At 42.7% G+C, this 21,921-nt stretch overlaps 1 pseudogene; it reads right to left on the reverse strand.

Annotated features, from left to right (window-relative positions):
* Positions 1-3,401: 3,401 nt before the first annotated feature.
* LOC124803243 overlaps positions 3,402-21,921 on the reverse strand; it is a 45,986-nt pseudogene continuing 27,466 nt past the window's right edge.

A 21,921-nucleotide genomic window follows, 5' to 3' on the forward strand; every position in this document is an offset into this window, starting at 1 on the left:
GCATTCAGGCTTGCCACCAATAGACATACAGACAGCAGATACTGCGGGCCGGCGAAATAATAATGAAGCGACACGCATTCGGTCAGGCTGTTTATTCATGGCACTCGAAAATTTGTTTACATTTAGCGCACAAGCGGGCCATTGTCGATACGCTTCCTCATTACGGCGAGGCTGCGCGGAGAACGATTGTTCAGCGTTTCTGATTCAATACAGTCGCGTTACGTCGGCCGTAGTACACGCGTGAAAATTTATGGAAAAATCAGTGCGTCGCTGTTCAAACACTCGAATCAGCATCTTTCTTTTTCAATATTCGCGGCATTGATTCAGTTACAGTAGTCGAGAGGATAATAAGTGGTATGACTGGCTTTCTTTTACTAATACCAGCGAACTTCCACTGTATATTTTAGGCAAATGAAAGCGCCAGTTTTGCAGTGTTGAACAATTCGGGACGTACCTTTTCCGGTAAATTATTTTAGTCTGGTAAGTAACGAACAGCGCGGGTATGGCATTTCACACGTCTCGCTGTTTCGAGGCTGAAATGTTGTGTAGGGAAACAAAAGAATTGTTTTTATACGTTACTAACACAAGTTTCGTCGTGTGGTGTCCGACGTCCAATGCTTTTCGGAGCTACAACACGATTTTAAAGAACTACATTGACGTTCCTGCGCGGTATATGTGCTTTACTTTATCACCTAGTGGAAGATTAAAGACTCAGAAGTTACTTTTATGAGAACAGCATCTCAGGCGACACTAACGAACAAATAAAACACCTTTGTTTTTGTTGTCCTCTCATAATCAACCGCGTGTGATACTGTTTTGATGATTTTCAGCTTATATCCGTCTATTTCCAATTGAATAAAAACAGTTTTATCGTGTCAAATGCTTTACGTTTTTATTTGTTGAATGGCACTGAGAGCCAGTGAAGGGCACTTATAACGCCTTTCGAGAAATAAAGGCGAAAGTTTGTGGCATGATAAGATTGATTTTATTCAGTGGCACATAATCCGATACAATCCGAAAATTATAAATAAATGAAATGTTGTAAGTGTTCACCTTCAATATGTCCACAAAATATTCGTTGCCTATTTGCATTTATTCTTCAAATGTTTTATCGTGGCCGGCCGCGGTGGCCGTGCGGTTCTAGGCGCTGCAGTCCGGAACCGCGGTACTGCTACGGTCGCAGGTTCGAATCCTGCCTCGGGCATGGATGTGTGTGATGTCCTTAGGTTAGTTAGGTTTAAGTAGTTCTAAGTTCTAGGGGACTGATGACGTAAGATGTTAGGTCCCATAGTGCTCAGAGCCATTTGAACCATTGTTTTATCGTGTTTATGTCTGTACTACCAGACTCAAATGATGAAGCAAAATTTGTGATTCAGGAATGTAATAAAACAGAAATTATCGGACTTTTAGCTCACATAACGACATGAAATAGAATATGGTTATTTATGTAAGTGGCACTTAATTTTCCTTCTTTTTTTTTTTAACGTTTATGCGTACACAAAAAATGGTTCAAATGGCTCTGAGCACCAAGGGACTTAACTTCTGAGGTCATCAGTCCCCTAGAACTTAGAACTACTTAAACTTAAATAACCTAAGGACATCACACACATCCATGCCCGAGGCAGGATTCGAACCTGCGACCGTAGCGGTCGCGCGGTTCCAGACTGTAGCGCCTAGAACCGCTCGGCCACCTCGGCCGGCCATACGTACACAACACAAGGTTTTGAACATTTCTTAATATCCCGGTTAGTTCAAACTGAAAGAATTATTGCACTATTTACGATGCGATATGAAAACGTACGTGGTCATTCATGTACCACCATTAATTTTGTGAATTTTTTAGTCTGGTTCCAGTAACGAAAAAGGTGAAAAGGGGTCACGTGAACGTACGCTTAAAACTCTTGAATTTTTGAGTTATTTATGAATGTATATTTTATAAGTTTTCAAATTATTATCTTATTTCACTTTCTTGCACAGACACATTTAAACCTACTTCACTTTTTGGAGGATTATAATCCTCATGCTTGTATTTTCGCTAGACACCAGCAACAATTTACGATATCTCGCGAGCTCAGATTGCGGTTTGCTGTACGATAGGTCTGTATGTTCTCCCAGAACCTCTTGCAAATTATGTCTACGGAGGACTTCATTCAAACCCTTCCAGGCTTATCTTGATGTTCAAGCTCTTTTGTCTGTGTTTTTGAGTGGGGTGCACCTTTAGCAAAAATGCAATTTGGTTTTTTGTCCCAGACATGTTTCACTGCAGTTGCAGCATTATCAGTGGGTTATTTATTATTATGTTAAACATAAGGAATGTTCTTTACTGTTTAAATACATATAAATATTAGTTTCTAAATCGTAATTACAGGTTTTTAAAGAGCACTTAAATTGTGTATTTAGCAAAACACAATTTTGTTTTTTGTCCCAGACACAACCTTTCACATAGCCATAACAGTTTAGAAATCGTAATTTTTGCATAATTGTTTTGCCTACATTAAGTTGGATACAGTTGCAAGTGACAAACTGTAAAGAAAAACAGACACTGTAACAACGTAATACAGCAGGAAAACCACACCACGTGGCAAGTAGGTATGAATACACAATTTCATATGCTCTTCAAAAGCCTGTAATTACGATTTAGAAACTAATATTTATATGTATTTAAACAGTAAGGAACAGTCCTTATGTTTAACAGCCATAATAAAAATCCCACTGATTATGCTGAAACTGCAGTGAAACATGTCTGGGACGAAAATTGTGTTTTGCTAAAGGCAGATCCCACCTTCCAGGCTTGTTATGGGATGTGCCCCTCCATACAGTCAGTTAAGAAAGGTGAGTGCTCACAAAACTCTCGAAGGAGCCATCTTAGAACATTGTTCAAATGCATAGAACGTATCCTAAATAGAACTGACAGGGGATGCTGAACGTATAGAAAGGAAGCCAACACAAAATGTCACAGTTTGTTATAGTCACGGGAGAGATGCTGGAAAGACTCAACAGCCGAATGCTTTAAGATAGATGCCAGGTACATCTGCATATACAGGGTGATTCACCAAGATATGCAAATATTTTTAATATGTTATTCTACAAGTAAAACTAAAGGAAAAAAGTTCATATAAACGTAGGTCCGCAAAAACTTGGTTACGGAGTTAGGCTAATAAAAGATTTTGCCTGAAATTTAGCAACTTCGCTAATATGAAGCCATCGCAAAACTGTACGAGGTTGAAGTAAAGCACACCATAATGGAATGGTGACAATGAAAATTTGTGACTGGGACTCGAACCCCGATTTCCCACCTATCATAAGCGATCACATTACCATTTTTTCTCACTTCGTATGTACAGTATTCATTTATGGCAATTTTGTCATACCTCATGAATGTGCTTGTGAGAATTTTAATCTCATGAACTATCTTCGTGATCCAGTTAGTCTTCAGCATCAAGGTCAAGCTCTTCAGTATCTTGGAAGAGTGACTCGTCGATTTTAATGGTATCACCACCATCCTCAAGGAATTTGTGATCTGATTCATAAAGACTTATATCTTTCAGCTGTCTTCCTCCTATTTTTCACGCTGCTTCTTTAAATTAAATCCAGCATCAAACGCAGCCTTCTACGCCATAAATTTTTCAACGGTAACTCTGGTGCCCTCGAACCTATTCCTTTCAGCTTCCTCTGCCTCTGTTTCTTTTCTTCTTTCAGCAATCTGTGACATTCCGGACTTCATCCTATCGCATGTTTAGCTATTTCCGCGCTGAATCATTACAGCTCCTAAATTGTCTTCAGCCTCCTTCAATATATGCTGTGTCGACAGATCTGTATCTACATCTTCTAGATTACTGGTTTCTATAACCACAAATTCTGTGGGTTCATCTGGATATTTGGGAGTGTAACTGAATTTTAAATTGCCCGACATTCCATTTTCAATGTCTGGTTCATATTCTTCGCACTTTATAGGTATTAAAAATCTTTGACATGACTCTGTTGTTAAAATTTCAAGTTCACCACAGAAAATCGAATCCACGGCCTCTATTTCGTTGTTAAATGGCTATCCGACCACGACTCACGGCCAGACCTAAACTTCAATATGTTGTCAACCACGTGTCTATAATCTGTACTCGTAGATCCATTATACAAGGTTAGTCGCGTAAGACGTAACACCCCCTTCATTCCGGAGGCGATTGCACGTATCGGCATGCGGTTTTCGGCGAATCATAGCGGACTATGGGGCACATACGTTGGCACATGCACAATAATCACAACGTTTATATTAACCGAGGTAATGAGGCAAGTACATGTTCTTTAAATGGGACGCTATACTTTTTTACCATCATTCGAATGCTCTGGAAAAGACGCGTGTAGTGATGTAACACATTTTGCTATTGTGATTACAACTTTGCTTAAAAGAGGGCGGATGAGGATTTTCCTACGTAGCGTAGGCCGTGCATGCTGCATAGAGCACGGCAACTCGAGCCTGCAGGTCGCGCGAGGCGTGTTTACAGTCTGCAGTCGCTTCCGATCGCCTCGACCTTCAATCGTTCAATATTTCCCAGCGTCTTTTAAGCCAAGTCTGAATCACAATAGCAACATATGTTACATCACTATACGCGTCTTTTCCAGAGCATTCGAATGATGGTAAGAAAAAGCATAGAGTTCCATTTAAAAAAATGTACTTGCCTCATTATCTCGGTCAATATAAACATTGTGATTATTGTGCATGTACCAAAGCATGTGCCCCATAGTCGACTATGATTCGCCGAACACCGCTTGTCGATACGTTCAATCGCCAACGGAATAATGGGAGTGTTACGTCTTACGCGACTCACCCTGTATATATTCTCGTACTCGGAAGTTATGTCATTTTACCCACCGACACCGTGCAAGCGGATTTCAAGTAAAATGTCTCCCCTGTACGGGAATATACATAATGAATGTTCGACTACAGCTTGTAGACACGTGGCTGACGACATATGAAAGTTTGGGTTGCTCGGATAACCTAATGGTAAGGCGACTGCTAGCGATAAGCGAGAAATCTGGTTTCGAGTTCCCATCCAGGACAAATTTTCATTGTTGTAATTCCATTATACAGCTGATGGTTGCCCATATTTTCAAAGGCGAATACATCTCATGTATTTCGTGGCGGCTATAGTCACCACAGTGCATGTTCCTTCGCATATGGATGCATGTATTCTCATGACATCTCTTACCACAAATTTGAATCATTACAGGGGATAGATACATCGTAGCACACTTATAACAAAATACTACAAAATTACCTTCCTCGTGAAGTTACCTTACCTTTCCCCCCACCCCAACTCCCCCCATCCATCTCTCCACCCCATTCCCTGACCCATTCGCGAATACCGCGTGGAAAGAATGACTGTGAATGATAGTCGGTAAGCGAAGGTATATCTACTGTGTTTCACGAGCCAGTAATAAGAGAGAAACCTAGCAATACCTGTCCACCAAATTACGGTCCCGGTAGGAACTGCGGAATCAAATTTAGACTAACTATAGGGCGCACAGAGACAATTAAGCAATCAATCATCCTCTGCTGCGTATCCGAATGGAACGGGCAGAAACTCTATTACATGGCACAATGGGAAGTCCCCTTACTGCTATATGTCGCATTGATTTGATGGAAATGTGGTTTCAGCGGACTTTAGTAGCATTGCTCGGGGTATGTTAGATAATAGTTGTCATAAAGTTGGATAATCATGGGCAAACTATGCAATTTCCTGCCTATAACCGTTAATCCTTTATATTACTATGTGTTATATTCTTATGTTATAGATACACTTTTAACGATGTTTAAAAAGAAAAAGAACTCCTCCCGAACAGGCCATGAAGGCCCAACAGTACCGACGGGCCGCCGCGTCATTCTCAGTCCTTACGCGTCACTCGATGCGGACATGGAGGGGCATGTGGTCAGCACACCGCTCTCCCGGCCGTATGTCAGTTTCCGAGACCGAAGCTGCTACTTCTCAAACAATTAGCTCCTCAGTTTTGCCTCACAAGGGCTGAGAGCACTACGCTTGTCAGCAGCGCTCGGCAGACCAGATGGTCACCCATCCAAGTGCTAGCCCAGCCCGACGGTGCTGAACTTCGGTGATCCGACGGGAACCGTTGTTACCACTGCGGCAAGGCCGTTGGCATCGATGTTTTAACTAACTAATATTAATTAAGAATCGTCATTTAGTTGAAACAGTTTATCTGCATCGAGTTATTTTTGACCTCGTTGATCGAAATCTCATTTGCTTCAGAAGGCTTTCTCAACAAAAGCAAGTTGAGCAGTATTCGCTCATGTGTCGGACATTAGTTCTTGTAAACTGTAAGGTATTGCCCACAAAACCTGTTACGTCACTGCGAATAAGATATAGTTGTGACATCCAATAAATGTGGCAATACTAGGGATACTTGTTAACAGTGAAACCAAATGATTTTTTTGAGGTAAGTGATTCATGAAAGGTGTAGGTTAGTCAGGGCCATTCTTTTGTAGAGATTATTGAAAGTCACACTGCGTTGCGCTAAAAATATTGTGTGTCAGTTTAGTGATGATCAGAATAAGTAAAGAGAGAAATGTCTGAGTATGTTCAGTTTTGCTGATGCGTTTGAAAATCAAATGACGTAGAGGTTTACCAGCACAGTCATTCATAATTTTCAAAGGGGCTTTTCAAAATAAGAAGAATGTCACGAAAAGAGGCGGATTATTTCAAGCACTTTTACGTCAGATGAGAACAACTTTAAGTCATGCGAAAAATTCAGATTCTGTTGAAAAAAAAAAATAGTCTTAGTATACAGAGTAGGCATACTGCCTTAAGGAATAGAAATTTTCGTAAAGCACGCTTATCAATTTATTATGAGTTTATCAAGTTTTTTCTGGCGACTAACAGGTATCTAATAACAGGATGATTTAGCAGCTGTTATCGTACTGGGTGTTTAGTGTATCCTGGCTACCTCCAGCTACTGGTTTGCAACTCGCTGATCGCTTCTCCAGATGGGCATCTTGTGTATTGCTTCTATCGGCTGTGTAGCTTAACTAAACAGCAGTTAAATAATTTCTGACTAACATTTACTTTGGGAAGGCTTTCTCTCACAACCGATATTACATTGTGAATTTTGTTAACCTTTTACATTAGTTTCAACTGTACACTTACCAAGTATATATTACACTACTGGCTATTAAAATTGCTACAGCAAGAAGAAATGCAGATGATAAACGGGTATTCATTGAACAAATATATTATACTAGTACTGACATGTGATTACATTTTCACGCAATTTGGGTGCATAGAGCCTGAGAAATCAGTACCCCGAACAGCCACCTCTGGCCGTAATAACGGCCTTCATACGCCTGGGCACTGAGTCAAACAGAGCTTGGATCGCGTGTACAGGTACAGCTGCCCATGCAGCTTCAACACGATACCACAGTTCATCGAGAGTAGTGACTGGCGAATTGTGACGACCCAGTGGCTAGGCCACCATTGACCAGACGTTTTCAATTGGTGAGAGATCTGGAGAATGTGCTGGTCAGGGCAGCAGTCGAACATTTTCTATATCCAGAAAGGCCCGTACAGGACCTGCAACATGCGGTCGTGCATTATCCTGCTGAATGGAAGGGTTTTGCAGGGATCGAATGAAGGGTAGAACCACGGGTCGTAACACATCTGAAATGTAACGTGCACTGTTCAAAGGGCCGTCAATGCGAACAAGAGGTGACCGCGACGTGTAACCAATAGCACCCCATACCATCACGCCGGGTCATACGCCAGTACGGCGATGCCGGATTCACGCTTCCAATGTGCGTTCACCGCGATGACGCCAAACACACATGCGACCATCATAATGCTGTAAACAGAACCTGGATTCATCCGAAAAAATGACGTTTCGCCATTCGTGCACCCAGGTTCGTCGTTGAGTACACCATCGCAGGCGCTCCTGTCTGTGATGCAGCGTCAAGAGTAACCACAGCCATGGTCTCCGAGCTGATAGTCCATGCTGCTGCAAACGTCGTCGAACTGTTCGTGCAGATGGTTGTTGTCTTGCAAACGTCCCCATCTGTTGACTTAGGGATCGAGACGTGGCTGCACGATCCGTTACAGCCATGCGGATAAGATGCCTGTCATCTCGACTGCTAGTGAAGCAAGGCCGTTGGGATACAGCACGGCGTTCCGTATTACGCTCCTGAACCCAACGATTCCATATTCTGCTAAGAGTCATTGGATCTCGACCAACGCGAGCAGCAACGTCGCGATACGATAAACCGCAATCGCGATAGGCTACAATCCGACCTTTATCAAAGTCGGAAACGTGATGGTACGCATTTCTCCTCCTTACACGAGGCATCACAACAACGTTTCACCAGACAGCGCCGGTCAGCTGCTGTTTGTGTATGAGAAACCGGTTGAAAACTTTCCTCGTGTCAGCACGTTGTAGGTGTCGCCACCGGCGCCAACCTTTTGTGAATGCTCTGAAAAGCTAATCATTTGCATATCACAGCATCTTCTTCCTGTCGGTTAAATTTGGCGTCTGTAGCACGTCATCTTCGTGGTGTAGTAATTTTAATGGCCAGTAGTGTATTACATATTCAGCCGAAGCTTTGAGTTCCAACAATCAGAATGCAGATACGTCTACACTGTCGGCGTGCCTATGGCCCTCGTTAAACGACGAGTTGCTGTGTAACATATTGAAAAAGGTTGCTGGACAAAACTGAGGAAAAACGAAAGAGGACAACACATTACCATGCTTAAAATGGTATAGGAAAACGGTTGGCACTCATAACAAATTCCAATCGTCTCTAAATGGATGGTTACATGTCCTGTATGGTTTTCAACGGAATCCTATAGCATTGTTCCTGAAAAACAGTGGCAAATTCACACATAGATAATGGACGTGGATAGCTTTAATGCGGCCTTATCGCCAAATTAGACCAGAAAAACTCAATAATACTGAGATCTGGTGACTGTTTTCAGCAGGTGAGTTGCGACAGTTCATCCTCGTGCTCACAAAACCAGTCCTGTACGTCGCAAGTTGTGAGAACACGGCTCTGCCGATTGGGAACACAGCATTATCACAGGGCAACAGACACTGGACCACGGGATGGAGCTGATCAACCATTTGTTGCAGTTCTCTTGTTACAGAGCGCCCTTCCTGTTGTTTCGGCGCTGACGAGGTTCGCGAGTGTCACATTTTAAGCTGTCGTCCTGCTATTTTCGTTACAACTTTCTTTAATGACCGTCTGTTACGATCACTCAATGTACACTTTCGTCCGCGTTGTGACTTCGTTGATGGCGTTTGTCCGCTTTCACTGTATGCCGTATAGATCATCGATACTATGTCTCTTGCAGCACCAAACACTTCGGTTTCCTTTGGTTACGGAAACGCCCACCATGCGTGCACCAACAGTTTGCCGACGTTCAATTCACTTCGCTCCGACATGACGCACACGCGACTACAAACAACACTGTTCTGAATACAGCTGACGCTTGTACCATATTGAGACGTTACACAGATGCTATTCGTGGTCTATGTCAACAGCGAAACCTTCGGGCTTGCCTACATCTGCATTTATGTTCAAGCATGCGGGGATTCTCATCGGCCAAACCATGAATATTGGAGCTATTTAGCATTCCGCCTCTAGCGAGACAGGCTTCATCTGTGTTACCCCACATCTGCATCTATACCATTACTTTGTAATCCACAATTAAGTGCTTGTCATCGAACCACCTTCAAGCTATTTCTCTACCGCCACGGAAAAACGCGAATTTAAATCTTTCTGTGCCGAGCTCTGTTTTCTCTTGTGTTATCCTTATGTAGGTGGGCGCCAATAGAACGTTTTGGCAATCGAAGGAGAAAGTTGGTGGTTGAAATTTCACAAGAAGATCTTACCGCAACGAAAAACGCCTTTGTTTTAAGATTGCCACCCTAATTCACGTATCATGCCCATGATACACTCTCCCCTATTTCGCGATAATACAAAACAAGCTGCTCTTCTTCGAACTTTTACGATGTCCTCCGCCAGTCCCTTCTGATGTGGATCCCACACAACACAGCATCACAACAATTGCGGGAGGACAACCGTGGAATAAACAAACTCCTTAGCAGACCTCTTGCAGTCTTTCGGTTTTTTTACCCACGCCATTATGCATATGATCTTTCCAATTTAAGTTATTCGTAATTGTGATCCACAAGTACGAGAGCTGTTCGAAAAGTAAAGTCCTATCGGTTGCAAAATGAAAACCACAGTAAAAATCTAAAATTTTTTATTCGTAACAGTTAGGCACACCTTCCAGCTAGCTCTCTAAATAGTCACCGCTCCGACTTAGACATTTGCTGTGGCGTTGCACAAAATTTCCAGTGCCCTCTTCATAGAAAGCTGCAACCTGTGCTTTCCACCCATTCTCTGCGCTGGTCTGCCTTCCGTTGTTTGGAACGAAATGTTGCCTTCATAGGCAGCGAGTCAAACACTTCCCATCGGAAACACAGCACGAGAGTATTGCAGAATGCAGCTGAAAATTGTCTTGAAGAAAGAGACGCATGACGTTATGTGGGCTGCATAGCTTCAGGTCAAATCTCTCACCAGATCTATATGCTTGGCGGGAGACACTGTTGTTTTCACTTTGCGCTCTGAACTGAGTGCTGTGAAGCGTTCGACAGTCACACTAAAGATACTGCCCAACACATTTGTGCAAAGTTCCATAGGATTTTTACAATGGTTTCCATATCACGCCTAATCGGACCGTACTTTCTGAGTACGTTTCGTACATAGTTGAACTTACAGCTTTCAGATATGTGTGTTTTATAGTGTAACCGAAATTTAGCCCATTTCTTTTAGTACTCATGTAGATCACTTCATTCCTTTCATTATTTAGAGTCAATTGCCACTTTTTGCATCACACAAATATCTTGTCTAAATTGTTTTGCAATTCGTTTTGATCATCTGATGACTTATAAAGATAGTGAATGACAGCATCATCTCCAAAAAATTTAAGATGGCTGCTCATGTTGTCTCCTAAACCGTTTACGTAGATCAGGAACAGCAGAGGCTCAAATGGCTCTGAGCACTATGGGACTTAACTTCTGAGGTCATCAGTCCCCTAGAACTTAGAACTACTTAAACCTAACTAACCTAAGGACATCACACACATCCATGCCCGAGGCAGGATTCGAACCTGCGACCGTAGCGGTCACGCAGTTCCAGACTGTAGCGCCTAGAACCGCTCGGCCACTCCGGCCAGCGGAACAACAGAGGGCTTATAACACTTTCTTGTGGAACACCAGATGTTACTTCTGTTTTACTCGATGACTTCCGTTAGTTATTACGAACTGCGACTTTTCTGAGAGGAAATCGCGAATCCAGTGGCAGAACTGAGACCCAACTTGATTGAAAGACGCTTGTGAGGAACGGTGTCAAAAGCGTTCTGCAAATCTAAAAATATGGCATCAGTTTGACATCCACTGTCGATAGTGCTCATTACTATGTGAGTATAAAGGGTGTCCCAAAAGAACGATATTTTCTGAAAAGGTGCCGAGTATTTGTAAGCAAATAATAATAATAATAATAATATTTATTATTTTTTTTCACAGTGCTCGAACATAGTATATGTTCCAAAACCCTTAGCAAAAGAACGATTTTCACTTATAATTTTACCCTCCTTCATCATCGCTGAAATTTTGTAGGACCATGACGGAATAACACAGTTAAATGTTACTGTCGGGAACCATCGATAAGATACAGTTCGAACCATCGTAGTCGCTCTTTGATTTGAAAAAAGAGTGGAGAATTCAACCGCAGCGGTATCACAAAGTGCCTTCGTAGTCGGTAAGTGGTGTGGCTCGCCCGCGTGCCTGGAGGTGTGGCGCCCGCCTTGGCAAGTTGCCGCCGGGCACGGCCTGAGAGGTTCCCCTGGGAGCCAGGGATCACGTGTGGGTGGGTGGCAGGATCGCGCCACCTCCTTCCTGCCTGTAAGAAGAGCCGCGCCAACCTCGCCACGGAAGACGGCGCTCGCCGCGAGGGCCTCGGCTATCGCGTTGCCGCAACCCGACGCTTCGCTGGCTCCGACATCGTCACTTCTCCATCCTGTCTTCTCTCTCCTTCTTCTGCCCCTGTCGCAATGCCTTCCAGTACAAACTGTTTCTATCTATACGTTGACTTTGCTGGTAGTCCTGTCCTACATGAAGTACACTGAGGCGACAAACGTCATGTGACAGTGATGTGCACATACACAGATGGATGTAGTACAGCAAACACAAGGTTACCATAGGGAGGTGCATTGACGGAGTTGTCATTTGTATTCAGGTAATTCATGTGAAAAAGTTTCCGATATGATTACAGCTGCACGACGGGAACTAACAGACTAAGAACGCGGAATGGTAGTTGGAGCTAGACCTATGGGACATTCCATCTCGGAGATCGTTAGAGAATTTAATATTCGGAGATCAACAACGTCAAGAGTGAGCGGAGAATACCAAATTTCAGGCTTTACCTCCCTCCATGGCCAACTCAGTGGCTGACGGCCTTCACTTAAAAGACAGAGAGCAGTTGTCAGCGCATAGTTGTCGGTGCTAAAAGTCAAGCTGCACCGAGTGAAATAGCCACGGAAATCAATGTGAGGCGTACGAAGAACGTATGCGTTAGTACAGTGGGGCGAAATGTGGCGTTAATGGGCTATGATAGCAGACGACAGTACCTTTGCAGACAGCTTGATATCGCCTGTAGCGACTCTCCTGGGCTAGTGGCCATATCGGTTGGGCCCTAGACGACTGGAAGACTGTGACCTGGTCAGATGAGTGCCGTTTTCGTCTGGTAAGAGCTGATGGTAGGGTTCGAATGTAACGTAGATCACACGAATCCCTGGACCCAACTTGTATACAAGGCACTGTGCAAGCTAGTGGTGGTTCCATAATGGTTCAAACTGTGTTTACATGTAATGTATTGGGTTTTCAGGTCCAACTGAACTGATCAGTGACTGGAACTATTCATGTTCGGCTACTTGAAGTCCATTTACAGCCATACGTGGACATCGTGTTTCCAAACAACGATGGAATTTTTATGGATGACGGCGCGCCATGTCACCGAGCCACAGTTGATTCCGACTGCTTTGACTAATGTTCTCCGAAGTTCGAAAGAATGATTTGGCCACCCAGATCTTCCGACATGAATCACGTCGAACGTTTATGCGATACAATCCAGAGGTCAGTTCGTGCACAAGATCCACCACAGGCAACACTTTCACAAGTACGGACGCCTATAGAGACAGCATGGCTCAATATTTCCGCAGAGGACTTTTAGCGACTTGTCGAGTATTACAGTCCAAGCATTCATACAGCAACAGAAGAAATGGTAAACATTTTTCTTAACAATGTCGTTGATTGGTTTTTTGCCAACTGTCTCAATCTCAATTTTAAAAATGATACAGTACGTACAGTTCTGCCCACGTAGAGCTATTACCAATGATACGCGTAACACACAGTGAGGAACAAATAAGTAGAGTGGAAGCTTTAAAATTCTTAGGAACTGCGAGCAGCACATTTTAATATTCCTAAAACGACTTAATTCAGCCACATTTGCCCTTAGAATCATTGCAAATCATGGGTACAGACAAATCAGATAGGTAACGTGTTTTGTATATTTTCATTTAATAATGCCATATAGGATAATGTTCTGGGGAAACTCATCTTTAAGAAAGGAAGTCTGCGTTACTCAAAAACGCGCTGTAAGAATAATATATGGAGCTCACCCACGATCATCCTATCGACATCTGTTTAAGAGTTAGGCACTGTGACTACTGCTTCACAGTATATATATTCCCACATGAAGTCTGTAGTAAATAATCCGCAGAGGTTCAAATGAACCAAGATAAACATAATTACTATGCCAGAAGCAAAAATGGCATATAGTACTCCACATTAAGGTTGTCTTTCCCACAGAATGGAATGGAGAATGCTGCAACTAAAATTTTTGGTTGCTCACCTAGTGAGACAAAATGTGTGACACACAGCAAGGCAAAATTTTTAATAAATAGATAAGTAAAAACTGAAAAAGCGTAATCTTGACAAATTCCTCTAATCCTCAAAAGAATTTCTATTACTGTACTGTGCGAATGGTGGTGGGTAGGAATTACTAACGCTCATTTGTATATTTAATAATAACAATAAAAAACAAAACACTTATAAACGATAGTTTCATCACCCGCGGCATTGCTCGACATAAACTGTGTTCAGCCTCGTAACGTGCAAACAACTCTGAAAACATGGTCCTTTGTTGCTCTTATGTTCTTCTGTTAGGCTGCGAGGAACCTGCGGGTTCGCACATTTTACTACGCCAGCGACGAGTGTGTCAGCACTACTAACAGAGAGGTCGAATTGAGCAACGTGTTGTTTGGGATCCGTCGATCACCTCGAATGAGCGTGTCCGCACGTTCCAACACTGCAGGAGTCACAGGTGTGTGCGGCCGGTCGGCATGCTGGATATCGGACAGTTTTGCGCGACCTTTTTGCGATGATGACAAACGGCTCGCTCAACGACTCAGCTTGCTTTTGTTCACTGCCAGGTCTCCACAGACATTCTGTAAGCACCTATGAATATTCACGATGCCAAAAGAAACCCAGTAACAGCTCTTTGCTTGGAACACACCTCCGTTACAGACGCCATTTTGGAGGCTGTGTATAGCGCCAGAACCTATCAGAACTTCATGAAACTACAGAGGCTGAAGGAGGAATATTCCACGATGTTCCACAACAAATTTCATATTTTTTTAACCGAAATTGGCCGAGAAGGAAAAATGTGTTGCATTACCTATTGAACGCTGCTCTTGACTTACGATGTAAATGTAAAATGACTCATTTCTCATCATTACCATTTATCGTGCAACCGATACATGGAACATGAAAGTAACTAACAATTGTGCCAGGTGATTGGTACATCATTCAGCCTCTGGCTCCCCCCCCCCTCCCCCCCCCCCCCCCCGCCTCACCCCCACGCCCGTCGACTCCTTACTACACGTGTTTCCTACCTAATTAAGAACCGTGCGCAAAATGAGCTGCTGCGGATACGTCTCCGGTTATTTAATTTTTGTGTCATTCGTCGTCTGACAGTTTTGATGCTGCTTGTCACGCCTTCTTCTCCTACGTCAAACTCTTCGTCTGAGTGATACTAATACATCGAACGTCTTTAATTATTTACTGAATATGTACCTATCTCTATCTTTCTCAGCATCCTCCCCTCCCCCCCCCCCCAGGATTACCAGGATTACCTCTAGTATTCCTTCTTCTCCTCTGTGCTTTGCACATAAATTAGAGTATTAAATATTTAAAAAAAGGGACGAGGTGTTTGAGAACTGGTTCTTCGGATAATGTGTCATGTCTAATTCCATAATTCCACATGTGATGCGGCACTACGCCTGTGTTAAGCTATTGACGACACATAAGAATTAGGTTAATTAGAGATTAACAAGCCTTTCAGACTAGCAATGCTTCTACGATATCGTAAGGCGATATTTTGACTATGATTTGGTTCGTGATGCGTTCAGCGAGGGCGGACGAGAGACACCAAACAGAAGTTTCATTTACAAAAAGGAAACAGACGCGATTGTAGTAGTTATAGGGCACCAGTTTAACCAGCTCGAGAGGAAGTTTGTATGGTAGGATTTTGAGAGACAGAATCGAAGCTGTAATTGTATGCACGGAAGAACAGAGTGTATTCAGAGCAGATAGAGCGTGTATCGAATAACATATTCCCCCTAAGTCAACTGATTCAAAAAGGATCTGAAAAAATTCAAAACCGGATTTAGTGTTCATCGGTCATGAAAAAGCTTATGACAACGTCCCACTAGCCAAGCTTTTTAAGCACTGGAGCTATTTTGCACTGACTAATTACACATAAGAAGTACGTACAACGTAACACAAGGATATGCACGGAAGAATGAGGGTAGGATCTTTCGTCTCTAAATCGGTTAAAATAATTAAAGGATTCAAACAAGACATCTTTTTACCTTCAACATTGTCCAAAATACGCCTACAAATCGCTTTGCAGAACTGGAAGTATAAATGCAGTGAAATGGGAATTCAGTTAGAACACCACTGTCGGTAAACTCTCTTATTTGAAGACAACCGTATGGTAGTTGTGACCGATGAAGAGAAAATTAATTGAAGAATACAGTAAATCCATACTGAAATTGATCATCAGGAAGGCAGAATATTTAACCACGGGAACGCAATTACTACCTCTTGGAAAATTCGACAATGTGTGAGGTCATCCACACGAGTGCTAAAAGGAATCCTTTAAACTTCGGTTACACGATAAATTAGTCTATTCTAAAGGCCGTAAATTCAACTAAATACGTAGGAATTACAATTACGAACAACTTAAATTGGAAACAACACATAGAAAACGTTGTATGGAAGGCAAAACAAAGACTTAGTTTTAGTGGCAGGACACTTAGAAAATGTAACAGATCTACTAAAGAGACTGCCTGCACTATTCTTGTCCGTCCTCTTTTAGAATACTGCTGCACGGTGTGGGGTTCTTATCAGATAGGATTGAGGGAGTACATCGAGAAAGTTCAAAGGAGAGCAGCTCGTTTTGTATTACCGCGAAATAGGGGATTGAGCGCCACTGACATGATACAGGACTTAGCGTGGTCATCATTAAAACAAAGGCGTTTTTCGTTCCGGCGAAATCTTCTCACGAAATTTAAATCAACAACTTACTCCTCCGAATGCGAAAATATTTTGTTGACGTTGAGCTACATGGAGAAAAACGATCATCATAATAAAATAAGGAAAATCTGAGCTCGCACGGAAAGACATAGGTGTTCGTTTTTGCGGGCGCTGTACGAGATGGGAATAATAGAGAATTATTGTGAAGCTGGTTCGATGAACACTCTGCCAGGAACTTAAATGTGATTTGCAGAGTATCAATGTAGATATAGATGTAACCATCGGCAACTGTGAACGGAGTGAATACGTAGGGATTGTAAGTAAAAATACGGAACATTTGAAGAGAAGGCGAAAATCTGATGGTGCAAGATCAGATGAATAAGGTGGGTGCGGAATGACTTCCTACAGAACTTCTGTATAGTGTTTTTTGTCGCTCTAGCTGAACGCGTGCGGGCGCTATCGTGGAATAGCATCACTTATTTTGTGGATGGGAGCAAGTCAGTGCATGTGGAGTTGCCGCTTTGTCTGGACCCAACAACTCATTTCTCTTCCTTATGTTAGCATAAAGACACTATTTCTGGTCAACCAGTAACAACACAGTACAGGAATGGCCAGCGTTGTTCACGAGCCAATTGATAACGAGAAAGCTGCGATGCATAAACGGTCACTCGCTGATTTTGATGGTTTTGGCTTAGAGAATGTGGTACCCATATACCAGACTTTTGAACCTTCCCCACCGCATGCAAATGTCACACTATGGTGGCATGTTCAAAGTTCATTACATTTGCCTGTTCTCTAGTACACTGACGTGAATCATTGTGGATTAATGTGTTTAAACGATCTCGTCAAACCCCGAAGATCTTCCTGAACGTGGAGAGTCACTAATGTCAAAACGATTCTCCTTAAAACGAGAAAACCATTTCCTTGCTATACTCTGTCCAATGGCGTTATCCCCATACAGGGCGCAGATGGCCAAATGGCTCTAAGCACTATGGGACTTAACAGCTGAGGTCATCAGTCCCCTACACTTAGAACTACTTAAACCTAACTAACCTAAGGACATCACACATATCCATACCCGAGTCAGGATTCGAACCTGCGACCGCAGCAGCAGCAACAGCGCGGTTCCACACTGAAGCGCCTAGAACAGCTCGGTCACAGCGGCCGGCAGGGCGCAGATGTTTCTGGTTGCCTCTACTGCTGTCACCCCTCCACCGAACTCAAAGAGACGAATTTGTTGGAAATGTTCCGAGTTCTACACTTGGTATTCGAATTTGTGGCATCCACAGTCCACTAACTAACGCCAAATGACAAAATGACAATATGTAAACTCAAACAGCCACAGTGAACTACAAATAAAAGTGACAGTCGATAAACAAACCTATAGCAACCGAAATATCAACATGCAAAACAAAAACGCTAGGAACTTGTTCACCAACCTAATATATAAAGCCATTATTGAGCCAATTTGCACCTATGGTTCGGGGTTGTGGACGATAACAGAGAAGAATCACAGAAGTTCCTCGGCAGGGCGAAGTGGTTGGCTGGCCTTAGCGGGAATTAACCTTGCCAAGTCAATAGGCTTAGACGCGATCCAATTCGAAGTAACGCAAGTTATTCACTTGCAGTGCGAGGGTGAAGAGTGATCACGTGACGTTTTTGCGGGAAGCAGGGACAACTTACTGGTAATGTCGTTAATTATACTGGCAATGAGAACGAGAAAAGTGTGATAGTGTCGACATAGAAAGCGCCAGAATATGGAAGCAAATTTAGACAATCTAAAGTTGAATCGATGGTGTGTAAATTACGCAAGGAAGAAGACGATGCCAAGTGGAGCGGGGTTTAAGTATCTGCCTCAAAGCAGAATAAGTAAGATGCACACAACAAATATTTCATTGATGATATACATAAATGTGTTATCAGGCAGTAATTTCTGTGATATTATGAAACACATAAGGAAATACTATCTTTGCAAAATTTTCACAGTTTCTATCACATTGAACTCTACTTCCAGGATAACAATGGAACTCTGAGCAAAACTGTTCCATATATGTTACTTAATTCTGAAAGGTATCAGAATGAAAGACTCCATTATGTGCGGACGAAAGAGAGTACTACAGGTATATTAGTTTTTTGCGGAAGAAGCGGCCAGTAATTTATTCAGACAAACCGTGAACCCATACACACTACTGCATGAATAACTCTTGTAAGGTGACAGTGTGCGAAGAGTATTGTCTAACAACACTGTGAGACTATGATCAGCACTAATTCCGCTGTTACATGTACATTATTAAATTTTTTGTGACTTTTCTGTTTGATCCGTCCTCGTACATTGTTGCCTGGCTGTCTCCACACCTGCTGCGATCATAGGGCATCTGAACATTGTACACTCGTCCCCGAAAAGAACCCGAATTCACTGTCTAGCTTTCAGTCCATATGTTTTTGCTTGTCTGCGCGCACGTCGATGTTATTCGTACTGGATGCCTAGAGGGCAAATCGATCGCGAGGACACGGCTCCGTACCATCTGGATTTACACAGCTCTTCCATTTGCCTCCAAAATGTGAACACGACTAGCAGTTCAACGTTCTAATGACGTCGTTGTGGTGTATGGTACTTGAGAAGTGACTTTCCGTACTCGTGGTCTTATCCGAAAGTGGTTCTTCGAGCCATGTAGATTGACTGAACTGCATATACAGACCACAGAGTCTTGTTCATCTGTGGAGAGAAAGTACCCTTTACTAAATTGCCCTCAGAATGGTGAGTTACCTTTACCTCTGGCTGTATATACTGATTTACTGTGTCTAGAGAGTAGTTTCCGTTATTAGAAACTACAAAATTTTCTTGTATAGAGATAGCGTAAACATTTTCATCCCAGATTTTTATGTATGGGCCTAACGCTTCTTCAATAGGATGGAAGATTTCCTAGGATTTTGTGAGTGTCTCCGTGAAAATGAACTGTATCGCGAGTTTGGGTTATCAGACGGGAAACGTTGAGCAACGAAGGCTGTTCAATAAGAAATAATCATAAATCTTTAAGGCTACAGCTTCTCGCGAAGGAAATTAATCTTATGATATCTCGCCTGCCATAGGCGGGCGAACTGAGATCCGTTCAGTATCGCGTACCGCAACGATGGACGGCACACTCTGTGCACAATATGATGCTTCGTAATTCTGCTTTCGTCTCGTCAAATCTTCAGCTGAGACCTCTGAAGAGTTTTCTTCCCTATAGCATAGCTGTAAGATGGTTTAAATAGGTTCAAGAAAGCAGACAATCAGTTCCAAAGGAAGGCGGACCCTGCGTTCCAGTTACTGCTCATACACAAGGAGACATCAGCACCATAACTCTCATTGTTAAGAGAAGATCGACGAATAAATTTACAGACACTTTTTTAAATACTCAAAATTTCACTGGAAATCAACGACAAGTTGGTGACAGAAACTTTACTCGTGCGACTTGTTTTTGCGCTTTGAGTCCCAAGACTGCTGATTCTCGAACCAAACGACATTTGCTTGCAGCTCTGAACGTAGTTAAAATTGATGTTAGAGGAAGATCCAATGTTTTTTCGAAGTTAATCACTTATGATGAAACTTGGCTACGTTATTTTGTTCCTGAGAAGAAACAGCAAAGTTCAGTGTGGAAATATCGTTTATCAACAACCTTCAAGAAAGCGGAAGCGGTCTCTTCTGCTGGAAAAGTTATGATCATCTCATGTTCTGATATCCGTGGAATGGCTGACCAGCATGTTCGTCCTGCATTCACACATCAAAAACTGGGCAATACTAAAGGAATGTTCTAAAAATTTCGCAAGTCCTTACCAGATGCGAAAGACCATATACGTGTAAAGCAGTTTGGATGCTGCATCATGATACCGCAAATGTCGTTGCTGATTATTTTGCAAAAATCAATGTGAAGGGCGCCCCCTCACCGTCGTTGCAGGAGTATTAAAGTGAACTCAAGTTGATGTCCAAATTCGCAAGATGTAAATCCTGTGGAACCCATGTGGGTCGCTATTGAACGCTTTCGCAGCGTCCGCAAATCAGCGGCCCGTTATTTGCGCGAATTACATGACCTGTGAGTAGGCATGTAATGCCACAAACCCCCACAAACCTACCAATAAACTATCGGATCCCTGATACGCAGAATCAGTCATGTGTCTCGTTCCAAAGACGGACAGACAAGTTATTAAGTAGGTGGTCATAATATTTCGGCTCATCAGTGTACAATAACTACAGGACCTTCCTGGCGTAAAAGCAGTTTGACAGCGTTGTATTGGTGCTGCTGAGGATGTCTTAATCTTGTAATAGCAGCCGAACCAAATCACTCGCGGGTATCACAAAAAATGAGGAGGTAGTAAAACGAGGAACGACGTATGTCCACCGTATGTTCTGCTCCCCAGTTGAATTACGTTAACAAACCGTGTATGCTCACTGCTCTTTCAAAAATGGAAAATGAGGTCCGCGGATCTGCGCAAAGACAGAAGCTGCATTTCACTAAAGAACGTGGAAATGAGAGGGAGCTGTTCACACGAGAGCGTAGCACATTGCTATCCAGTGTAGTGCAGACGTGCCATATCGATTAGCTAACAGGAAATTAATCTGAGGCGGCGAAGGCGTAACCCGATATGCAACAAGCAGAACGCGTGGACCATGCGATCTCAGAATGCAGATCCAGCGTCAGTATCGGTAGCCGATGTTTGTCCCGTGTCTCGTATTACAAGGTGTTACGATGAAGGACTAAAACTAGTTACACGTCGACAGCGATCCGCCTCGGCGTGAGCAGCGTAAGAGAAAGGGAAAAAATAAGTGAAGAGGACTTCGCTAGTTTAGATACACAATCACGTTATGAAGAAGCTTACTCTACCTGCAGCACACTGCTGCCATTAAAAATGCAATACCATGAGGGATTCCAAATAAAAATATCTTACTTACAGGACCTCTACAGTAGTAGAAATCATTATAAAGTGAAATAAATAGTACAATGTCTGAAGCATATATGTTTCGAATTTATTATTAAAGATACATAGAAGACGTAAACAATCATGAAGGAATTACATAGTTTCTTTCACAAAACGAGTAACAAAACGTGTTTGCATTTCCTGGTTCGAAACTACTATACGAGTAAAAGCAATCACTGCTCTGTCCTGTTATTGCATTGTTAGTACTTCGTCCAATCTCCGTTATTCCTAATTCCGACAGTTATCCTCTTCGGCAATGATTTTTTTAGGGTTTGTAGTTAAGGCAGTGAAATCACTGCCCACTGTCCT

Source organism: Schistocerca piceifrons, chromosome 6 (assembly GCF_021461385.2).
Source record: "Schistocerca piceifrons isolate TAMUIC-IGC-003096 chromosome 6, iqSchPice1.1, whole genome shotgun sequence".
Classification (NCBI taxonomy): domain Eukaryota; kingdom Metazoa; phylum Arthropoda; class Insecta; order Orthoptera; family Acrididae; genus Schistocerca; species Schistocerca piceifrons.